This window comes from Salvia splendens, chromosome 11 (genome assembly GCF_004379255.2).
Source record: "Salvia splendens isolate huo1 chromosome 11, SspV2, whole genome shotgun sequence".
In the NCBI taxonomy this organism is placed as follows: domain Eukaryota; kingdom Viridiplantae; phylum Streptophyta; class Magnoliopsida; order Lamiales; family Lamiaceae; genus Salvia; species Salvia splendens.
In genome coordinates this window covers 3,055,760-3,067,937 of record NC_056042.1, presented here as the reverse complement: position 1 = coordinate 3,067,937, position 12,178 = coordinate 3,055,760, and positions in this window count along the sequence as shown.

Here is a 12,178-nt window from a genome sequence, read left to right as displayed (position 1 = left end):
ACTCCCTTCATCTACGTACGTCCGATTGAGGTCAATCGGGTGATTGCCGCTGCCGCTGCTCGTGTAATCACCAGCTTCGGTGGTCTTCGTCCTCTTCGGCGCACCAGTGTGCAGAATTCCACCTTGGAACTTCTGCTTGTCCCTCAAGAGCGCCCAGATGGCCTCGTGCTTGAAGTCGTCGTACATCGACCGGTACGACAACAGCGCTTTAGCGCGCACGTCGCTCAAGCTCCCGCCGCTCCCCTGTGCCCGCGTGAACTTCTCGAACTCCGCCGCGTACAAGTTCACTTGCTTCTTCACTTGATCCCAGTGCTTGCGGAGTTGCTCACGTTTGCGCTTGTTGGCGGTCGGCGGCTTGGCCTCATTGTAGAGGTCGGCGATGCGCTCCCAGTACGCGCCCTGCCTCTGGTTGTTCGCGAAAAACGGGTCTTCCGATATATCTACCCAACCTCGGGCCAAAATAAGGGTTTCGTCGTCGGTGTAGTTCGTACGGCCGGGTGCGTACTCATAGCAATTTCCGGGAGGCGGCAACTTCTGCGCCCGCTGCCGGTTCCGCTTCTTTTTGGCTGGGGCGGAAGCGGTCGCGGCGAGTTCGGGATCGGTCGCTGCGGCATCACGGCGGGAGGGAGCGCTTGGTCGGTTTGGAGACGGCTCCATGTCAGACAACCCGTACGATTCCGTACTGAAATCGGGATCGTACTGGGTGTCGGCGTCGAACGAACGATATTCGTCGGGTTCTGTACCCGGCCAACGCGCCTCTCCGCTAAACATAGGACTATTGGGACTTGAATCCATTTCGTAGTAATTATGTAAATGTAATAAGTTTCGAAAGTGAAATCGTGAAATGAAATTACAAATGAGCTCTATTTATAAAAAAATGAAACCGCGTGCCATCATCCGCGTCGATCGTCCGCGTAGCCCACAGTGGGCCGGACGATGGCCTATGGTTGGCGGCCATCGTCCGCGTAGGCCGCAATGGGGTGGACGATGGCGCGGACGATGGGCATCGTCCGCGCTATACTCCGCGCCCTTAGTATAGGGCGCGACGATCGTCCGAGGCCTATGTCACACACCCACAATGGGGCGGACGATGATGGGCGCGGACGATGCGCGCCATCGGGCGTGCCATCGTCTGCCCCATTGCGGATGGCCTAAAGGGCGATTATCTATCAAACATTACTTGTATTTTAATTTTCTAAAACGTCAAATATTATTCCTCCTCCTTTCTACTGACACAGACATGTCATGAAAATTCTCTTTTATTTCCTCTTCTAATCTTTAATTTTTGTAATTTAATACTTTATCATAATGGAATATGATCATTAAAATTGGAGGACGTTCATACGTCCCATTTCTCATATTTAGGGAATAATTAATTAGGCTATTTGTCATGTTAATATTCTCACACAAAATTCCTTATTTTTCATGTTTATGGAATAATTAATGAAAATAAGTTCTTTAGAATAAAAATACTGAAAACATAAAAGTGAAGTAAAAAGAAGCAAAGTTAGTTAAACTACTAAAGTACTAAAATATTAAAATAACAATAAATAATAAGTTAAGACAGGTATAAACTAAGTTTTATCTTTTATCATAGTGATTAATTAGGAAATTAAACAAGGATTTAGGGGCTCAATTAACTAAATGTCAAATTCAAGCACATCATCAACCAAATAATACAACAAACAAAAAGCCAAAACATAAAAGAAAAAAAAAACGTACGGCAAAGGCATTTCTTTTGAAATTATATTTGTGTGGTCATAAAAGCAGCTTAACTTTAGGGGAAATGCAAATTTTTTATTTGGAAAAATAGAAAAATAGATAATTGTCGAATTATTGAAAGCTGAATTGGCAACAAATTAAATCAGCTATTTATCTGGATTAGTTTGTAAACATTCATTTATGTACTGAGTATTTATTTTAATAAACAGAAAATTGAGTAAAACTAAACTAAAATGTCTATATTTTTTGGGAGGGTTGTTATCGTTATTTGCTTATTTGATTCACTCCTCAAATGATCTATGAGCAGTGATTGAAATTTCTGATTGAAATTTCTTAGAGTATGCTTTACATCAAAATTTGGCGTGTTGCTAGAAAATTTTGATATAGATTTTTGAGACATGACATTAGCTTTATTATTAATATGTATCTATATCTACAGCATTTTTTTATTATTTTATAATGCATTTTATTTTTAGTTTCTATATTTTAATTTTCTAATTTTTTGTAATTATTTTATAATGCAAATCTTTTTTTTCATAATAAATCTGAAAACTTCTATTTCAAATAGTGAAAGTCGTCGTAGTAATATTAGAAGGCAATCCAATTTTTTTATTATACAATCACTTCAAAGAAATATTAATGACATTTTTAATACAATTAAAACACTAATTTGTGTTTCTAAATATATCATCAACGTTTCAAAAAGAACCTTTATTTTAGTGTCCCAACTACAATTAGAAGACGCAAATGGAAGCGTCCTAAGAAACAAAATATTAAGTTAAATTATTCTTAATTTAAAAACGGTTTCTTTTGCGTCGTAAATTGTTGTTACATTTTAAAAACTTATAACGTAAGTAACTGCGTCTTGATTTTTGTTTCCTTAAAAAAGATTTTTTTTTTGTAGTGAACATTTTTTTAATGAAAATAAAGATAGAGATTTTGATTTAAAAAACATATTCAAGAAAAGAAAAATGGTCAATCATAATTTGAATTTTAAATTACTATAATTATTTATTGCATCATCGAGACTACAATTTTTGGATACATGATGGATCTATATATAAGAAAGAAGAGATCAATTTATGTAACTGAAAAATTTGGATACATGACTGGATCTATTTATAAGAAAGAAGAGTTCAAATAATGTAACTGATATCTTTGGTGGTCCTACTAAATCTTGTTACTAATCAAAGGAAGAGTCGGTTTGTCCCCATTTTTCGTTTTATTAAGCCTGGCCAATAATAGGGACACTTTATTTTTTTATTGTTCTGAGACATTTCATGAAATTTTTGTACACTTTATAAATGTTTTTAGACATAATATATTTATCTCAAACAAACATGACCCATTATTATTCATATAGTTAATATAAAAAGTAAGGAAATGCAATTATTTATACATTCATATAAAATCGCTATCAAATAAGTAAATAAACAAAAAAAGTAAAAGAAAACCCCCAATATATACATAATACATTCCTCCAAGAAATACAAATAAGTAAAGGACTAGTACTTTTTTTGAGAAAAAATAAAATAGGGTTAGGACACTTTGAGATATTAAATGAACATAAATAGAATAGTTAAGACTTTATTTCGACATGGGGTACATAACTACAGACTATGTCACACTCTGTAAAAATGTCAAAAAGCTGTGAGCAGAATATTTGACTTTATTATAACATTAGGTTACAATTAATAAGCAAAATAATGGCGTTTCCCTCAACATTAATTTAGTTGCTCATATTAGGCCATCCACAATAGGAATAGCCTAACAATAGCCCAGTCATAAGTCCATAACCTAGCCACAAACTCCTCCTGCCACATCATCAACACTAAAAATCCTCCTGCCACATCATCAAAACAAGCAAAAATCCCAGCCACAGCCTAGCCATAGCCTAGCCACATCACTCAAAATTGTATAAAACAAATAATTAACAATCACACAAAATACGGAATTAAATTTACCACACAGATACGAGAAAATTCAATAATAATATTAAAATTTAAAAAGTACATTAATTAAAAAAACACACTTCATTAAAATTAAAATAACATTACAACATCCTCATTAATGAGCTTGTCCCACATCGAAAGTGGAATATAAAACATTCAAGGATGTCTCTATAAAAGAGAAACAACTAAGAATGAGGTTGTCCCACATCGAAAGTGGAACATAAAACATTCAAGGATGTCTCTATAAAAGAGAAACAACCAAAAATGAGTTTGTCCCACATCGAAAGTGGAACATAAAACATTCAAGGATGTCTCTATAAAAGAGAAACAACTAAGAATGAGTTTGTCCCACATCGAAAGTGGAGCATAAAACATTCACGGATGTCTCTATAAAAGAGAAACAACCAAGAATGAGTTTCATAAAAAATATTAAATAAAAAAAATTAAAAAATCCGCTGGGCGATGCGCTCGGCGATCCGGAGCGCTGCAATAGCGCTGAGCGGATCGCCCAGCCCACCGCCTAGCGCCGCGAAACCGCCGAGCGCTCGGCGGTTTTTAATTCCAAAATCCTCTGGGCGGTTGCAATAGACCGCCTAGCGCCGGCGCTCGGCTAGGCGGTGCGCTAGGCGCCATTGCGGATGGCCTTACTCAGCTTTTGACCCTTTTACTTTATGCTCCTAAACAAAATGCTAGTAGTGGTGCAGCGGTAAGTGTTGGTTTTCTGGATTACAAGAGATAAACACTAGCCGGGCGTAATACAATCCAAAAGAAGGAATAAAAAAATAAACTGAAATTAAATTACAACGAAGAAATCGAAACAATGAACAGTAAAATAGTGGAAAAAGGGCGAGTCGATGATGCCTCTTTCCGCAAGACGAGATACGCCCCGGTAGTGCTCTCGGATTGGCATGTTGTCCCCAAAGATAAAACGGCTTACGTCTCTGATGAAGCAACACCGCAATCAACAGAACTCCGGCGAACTGGATGGAGGAGAGGGCAGAACTTTCGACAGAAAAAAATGCAGAGAGGGAGAAAGCTTATGATGCTATGTATGCTTGTGAATTGGTGTAGAGATGCATGGAATGGCTAGCTTATTTATAGGCTTAGTCCACTGCAGGGGTCAACCAGCCATGATGGTTGTCATCATTGCGAGTCTGTAACCGCCGACCGTTACAAAGCGTTACAAACCGTTACGAGAGCTTGAGAGGCTGACCCTGGACGGACGTATCGGGACACGTTGCGCGTCTAGGTTCGTTCACGACGTGTCAGCCATGTAGGTTTTACCGCGTCATACTGACGAGGTGTCATCCCGCTTGGCTCGCTGACGTGGAAACGTTGGTGCATTAAAAAGAACTAGACCAACCAGCCTTGGGTCGAACCCAAGCATCGAGCCTCACGACCAGGCCCAGAGAACAGTCCAAAGACCACCCAAAGACCAGTTGCCAAGGACACGGACACGGGCTCAAAGCTCGAAGCTCTACAGTCCATCTTAGTTTACTAGAATTATTACATGTAATAATCCTACTTATTAAATACTTGTTTAATAAGCTTGTTACTTTCAATGTGAGATAATTAACTCACTTAATTAATCCCATGAGTTCTCTCATAGCTCAATTAAATAGCCCACAATTTTGCAAGACTTTAATACATTATTTCTCACTCACCAGGAATCGGATTTGAGAAAATGAATATACTATGGTCATCTACTCCGAACGTAGATCGACGCTATATCATTTAATTTTAAAAAATTAAATGTCTCGTTGGAAGTATTATTGGTCAAAGTCCTTTAACCGGGCATACGATTCCAACAGTAAACATATAAACTTGTCATCCGGTAGACCCGGGTTTGAATCCTGTGGATTACACTTCCATTTGTTATCCTATTTAGTGTCCTTTTTCTCTCTTTTATCATACTCCATCCGTCCCCTAATAGGAGTCGCTCTTTGACCGGGCACGAGTTTAAGAAATTTAGAGAAAAGTTGGTTGAAAAAGTTAGTGGAATGTGGGACCCACATTTTTATATTGGTTTTATAATAAAATGTGAGTGGAGTGAGTTAGTGGAATGTGGTGTCTACTACCATTTATGGTAAAAATGAAGAGTGAGTCTTAATGGGGGGACGGCCCAAAATGAAAATTAGCGACTCTTATTCGGGGACGGAGGGAGTATGATATTTTTGCCAATGCATTAAAGTTTCTATCTTTTGTCTTGTAAAGTATTTTAATGTTTTGAATGTATTTAATTTTGATTAGTAGTATCCTTTTGTTATTGTACATTCAAAATATTGTAAAAATCTTGTAAAGTATTTTAATGTTTTGAATGTATTTAATTTTGTTTAGTAGTATCTTTTTGTTATTTTACATTCAAAAACTTCTAATTAATTTATTAGATAAACATTGTTTAATTCTCTTATCATGCATTTATTTTATTTTTATTATTTCTTGATCCTTTGCAAAACAATTTAATTTATTTTAATGCATTTTTAACTATTTTATTCTTTCTAATGTTTTAAACTTTTATATTTTCTATTTGAAAAATGACTAAATTTTACTTAGATAATTGAAAATATGATTTCTTCATAAAAATAATATATGTTGTTGCTAAACTTCAAATAGATTATTCATATAATACTATAAATTATCCTCATTTTTATATATAATGAAGTTTATTATCAAAAAAAGATATAAATTGATTAAAATATCGGTCGAATTTTGAAACTCTATATCGTTATAACTAGTTATCGCACCCCCAGATTAGAAATTCTAGATCCTCCACTGTCTATGGTCCATCCATGCCCGCAGTTCTTTACTCAAAATACAAGGATATGTATCTCACAAATTTGGTCGGATAGCATTTCTGCCTCATTTCTTGTCTGCCAATCAACAACGAAAAAACCCTCATCTAAGCTAATCTTTTCACGAAGTCCGCATTTCTTATTTTACTTTGCAAATCTTCTTATATCTCATCTTTCTTATCAAACATATATATGTGACCGATTTCATCATATATACTTCCCTCTAAAAAAACATCACAGTATCACTTTATTAATTGAGGATAACTCGTTTATTAATTAACCCTAAAATGGTATAGTACCATTATTATGTCAAAATTGAATTATAGCGTAGAAGTATATTTTTATAGTATATAATCAGGCTACAGAGTGTAGTATTATTTTTTTTAAAAGTACAATCCTTGACATTGAATTTGGAAACACGTACATATATCCAATTTGACAATTGCATTTATATCGGCCGCGCTTAGACAAAATAAATCTCCCATTAATTAGATGAATAGAACTGTAGACAATAGAGTTACCTAACATTAATTAAATATGGATTTTTGCAATTACAATTATTCTTTTTTCACTATATTTATTAGAAAATTATAATTTCGATCCTCAAACAAAAATTTTGGTCTGCCATCCATGGACCAAGGATTTAATTTTTTTTTTGTTTTGTTTTTCAACTTTAAAGAAACAAGCTATAGTTTCTCAGCTACTAGTCGAGGATGAGCCAAAATATAGCATTTTCTCGTGTAATATATACACATTAACATAAGACAGACACATCTCTCAGATATTTCCCACAGTTTAAATCAACAACATAGTACTCACTCCTATGACTTTTATAGCAGTAGAATCATTTTTTTATTTTAAACGTTCCATAGTAGAGTCATTTCTTTTTTTTTCTCACTTTTACTTTTCCATCTCTCTTAGTTTATTATCTCTACTTTTTTTCTTTCCTATTTTTTAATCTTTTTATTTAACACATTACACACTTTTTTCTTAATTTTCACACTAAAAAAAATATCTCCACCGTCATGGAACAAAAAAATAGTAACAATACTTGTTTGCTATCATCCAATGTGATGCGTTATCCTTTTTCCTTGGGTTTCTGTATTTGTTTAATGCTCTATTTACTTTGGATGTGTGTTAGAGGCTGGTTAGTGCTTTTTTACTGTTTTTGTTGTGTTTTGGATCTTACCGTATTTTACGAACTCAATTCTCATATCGGTTGTGAGAACAACTGGTGTGGGGTATTTAGACTAAATAGACTCTCTCTCCTAACAGACTAGTCTTTTGGGATGAGTTCTCCTGTTTGGTCTGTATCAATTGGTGTTTTCATTGAGAGCTCAAACGGTTCGGAGTGGTGATCAGGCAACGAACTCACCGAGACCAACGAGTGCGTTTGGGGCCGACTCGGAGGGTTGACCCACCGAGTGGTGGCCTGACAAAGAATCAGCCGTGACCAACGAGAACTCGGAGTGGTGACCCACAGAGTGGTGGTCTGGCAAAGAACCAGCCGTGACCAACGAGGACGTTTGCCCTTAAAGGAGGGTCGAATGTTACAGACTCAATTCCCACATCTATTGTGAGAACAACTAATGTGGGGTGTATAGACTAAATGAACTCTCTCTCTTCACAAACTAGTCTTTTAGGATGAACTCTCATATTTGATATGTACCATCGTAGTATCGTTGTATTGTAGATTTTCACTCACCACTATGATGGTTTGTGACTTTTTGAATAAAAAAATTTTACTCGATCAAATATATTTTACACTTAAATTGATTATATTCTTTAATATATGAATAAATATGAATTACAAAAATATCAAAATTGATGGGACACATGGACTGAGTGACACCACATTAATTAACCGAAAAAGAAATTGTGAAAAGGCAAAGTTATCGGACATGAGAATCTCACCTCTAGATTTTCTTTCGTGCTATTCAAATTTGGATGTTTCATTTCTTAATCAGATTTTATACAGTATGAAGAAATAAACTAAAGATAATAATATTTCTATCAACAAAAATGAATGATGGGACCAAAAGAGTAATTCATCATTTTCCCAAACTGAATTATTTAAAGTATATCGAACGCAATTTCTTTTCTTTTTTTTCACAAATGAAAATCCTTTTGTAACATTAATAAAGAATAGAAATATGGGAGCACATGTGGTAAAGTTAATCATATTATTCTCACATAAAACGATCTCACCCGGATAAAGAAATCCCTACAAGGCTACAACTATATATGGGAAGCTGCATGAATTGAAATGGAAACATTTATTAATGGTTGGACCCATAAATTATCTCTGGGAATTCTAGCTCCAATTTTGATCCTATGTGATTCTTGATTTATCATCTTTAGGCAACTCTCAGCCTTTCTCTTGAATCTGATTCATCCCTGTATTTTTTGTCTGGGAATATTAACATCATATAGAATTTACCTCAGACAAATATAAAGTGTTAATTAGTTAAATGCTACTTAAGGTTAAATTATAAAATTTGTTAATTCTGATTTATTCCATATATAATTTTCAAATTTTGAATTACATTTCATGTACTTCCGATTTATTCCACACAAAAGTTTCTGCTAAATCGAAGTTGAGATGACATCTACATGTTTAATAAATGTTTTGTAGCTGATTATTGAGTCATAGGGGATATTGAAGTCAAAACTACAAACTTTGGTTGAATTTTAGTTTGTCCCATATCTTAGGGATGGGATACTTATTGTTAAAACATAAACTTTGTTAATTCTGGTTTATTCTATAATTTTAACACTGAATGTTTTTCCATGTAGATTTTTTCGCCCACCACATCAATTTTGATTTAGCTTAAAATTGGTCGTCATGAGAAAAATCTAAAGTTCGTGGATTGTCATTTAAGTTTTAAAAGTTACTACAAAATAAATCAAAATTTACTAAAATTTCACAATCTTAGAAGTAACCACTATATCCTTTAATTAACACACCGCATATTTACAGATAACTTTAGAATATTTTATTAACCTGAATACGCTTTGTGGTAATTCTAATTCGTGCATGCATCCCTCTAAACTCGAAAATATGAACTCGTTTATTGATTTTTCTCGTTGGTTTACTTGATGTAGAAACTAATTAACGATTAATTTGGAATGTTAATACAGTTTATGCTCGATTAATTTGGAATGTTAATACAGTTTATGCTGTTTTTTAAAATATTTTTCTTGGTAATTTTTCGTTTGATATAAATTGTTTGACTGAGCTTATTTATAAGTCCCTTAAAAAAAACATAAAAGCTGTTCATTAATTTTTGACTTATTGAAAAGTATTTTGTAAAACAAACTCTAAACAATATAAATAAGCTATTTTTTTATGAAAAGCAAATACTCAAGTAAAAAACGGGCGAGCTACAAAAAAGGCAATAAGCTATTTAATTTACCATTTTTATTTTTAATAAAAAAAAAGTTCAAGCCCAAAAAATGTGAGCAAGAATCCGCGACAAAATTCAAAATATTTCAACATAAAAGAACAAGAGAACAAATCTCAAACCAAGTCTAAATAATGTTAATCCAACGAGCAAAGAAAGATACTCCCTCCGTTCCATAATAAAAGACTCATTTTGCCATTTTGATACGTTTCCATAGTAGTGGAATCATTTTCCTTTTTAGTAAAAGCCAACACATTTCTTTTCACTTACTTTTTCCTCTCTCTTACTTTATTATGTCTATTTTTCTCTTTCTTACTTTATTATCTTTTTATTTAATACATTACACATCATTTTCTTAATCTTCGTATCAAAAATAAATGCATCCACTACTATGGAACGGAAGGAATATCACATCAAATCTATCTCTAATGGCGAACAATAACTCCAAAGGAGCAAGTGGTCGCACATACTCGATCCAAACAACAAAGATGATAAAATAATACTCCCTCCTCCATAAAAAAATAGTCTCATTTGAGGATATCATGAATTTTAATGAAAAATTGATAAATTAAAAAAAATGAGAAAAAGTGGCTAAAGAAGAGAAAGAATGACAAAAAAGTGGGTAAAGTAAGAAGATGAGAGAAAAATTGGTTAGAGTATGAGAGAGAAATTTTTTATTTTAAAAAATGTGACTATTTTTTGTGGATATTTTAAAATGCAAAATGAAATTATTTTTTATGAATGAAGAGACGAAGGAGTACTACCATAGATAGAGAAGGTGCAACAAAGAATATATTGTTAGTGTATAGGCAAATATCTGATAACACTCAAATCTTCTGTCACTGAGGTAATTGAGAGTGGAAAAATAGGGCAAAAAGTTTCTAATCCACGAAAAAAGGTACAAAATTAATCTTTTCTTTTCTAAATCTCAATTTAATTCGAATCCTCCAAATGTCATTCTATCACAAAATCACATGACTATGTGACTTTCTCCGGTCACACTATTTACTAATCATTACCAATGTTATTCTTGTGGAGAGAGGCCATTTATCAATTCACAATACATTAATAACACTCTTATTAAAATATATACATTTCCATTAAACCTTTTGGGAACATAAGGATTATTATTTACAATACATACAATGCCAATATATTTCATATATATCTCTTTCATTTTCTATCTCTAGCTTAAGAGATTTTATTTAAACGTACACATTCACATAACTTAGTAACTCTTAAAATATTTGTAATCTATCTCAAAGAAGTATAACCATATAGTCTTCTAGTTTCAAGGCCTAAGCCTTTTCGTTGTAAATGTTTTATCCATGAATAATGATGATAGTTTCTTACCAATTCTGGATTCGTTTCCTTCATTCATAATCATATTATCTCAAAATCTATCTTTCTTCTTTTCTAGATACCCATACTTTTTTTTTCCTTTTTCTTGAAAAGTTCTAGATAGTCTTATCTAAAAAATGTACTACTACTATTTTTGTTTAAAGATAATTTTCATCTTTTCTTAATTGATACTCCTTGATTAACCTAATTTAGATTGCATGAAAACAATGCAAAAAACACTTTATGCATAGCCTTTTAATTTGAATTTGTTCGCCCAAATATGATACCAACATGGTCCCGTCAAATAGGATGGAGTAAAGAAATATTGCCGACTCAATACTTTTAGATACACACAATTTCTTCATTTTTTTGTAATGTTATGCACATTCCTCTAATTTCTTTTTTTAAACTTTTGATGGAATGTTTTTGCATTAATTGTCTAATAACTAAATTTTATAAAATAATTGATTTATACAAACAAAAGCAAGTACTGTACAATGAGTTTGGTACAAATTTTAAGAAATAAGTATTTCCTCCGTCCCAACTAAGTTGAGTCGTATTCCTTTTTGGAATGTCCCAACAAAGTTGAGTCATTTCTTTTCTTGATTAAAAACAAAACATCTCATCACTCTTACTTTTTTCCATTACCTACTTTACCCTCTCTTCATCTCTCCTACCTTCCAACACAATTTCTTAACCTTTGTGCCCAAAAGTTTTGTATCAACTTAGTTAGGACCGAGGGAGTACTACTATAAAGAAAATTGGGTAGAAAAAAATAGTTGAATGCGAGTTTCATTTGTATATACTCCAAGTTTTATAATAGAATGTGAGTTGAAATGGTTAATGGAATGCGAGACCTAATTAACATTTGTAGTAAAGTAAATGGGAAATTTTATTGGCAGACCGACCAAAATTGGAGAAACGGGACTCCTAATCACTGACGGAGGGAGTAGTTTTCGAACAGTAA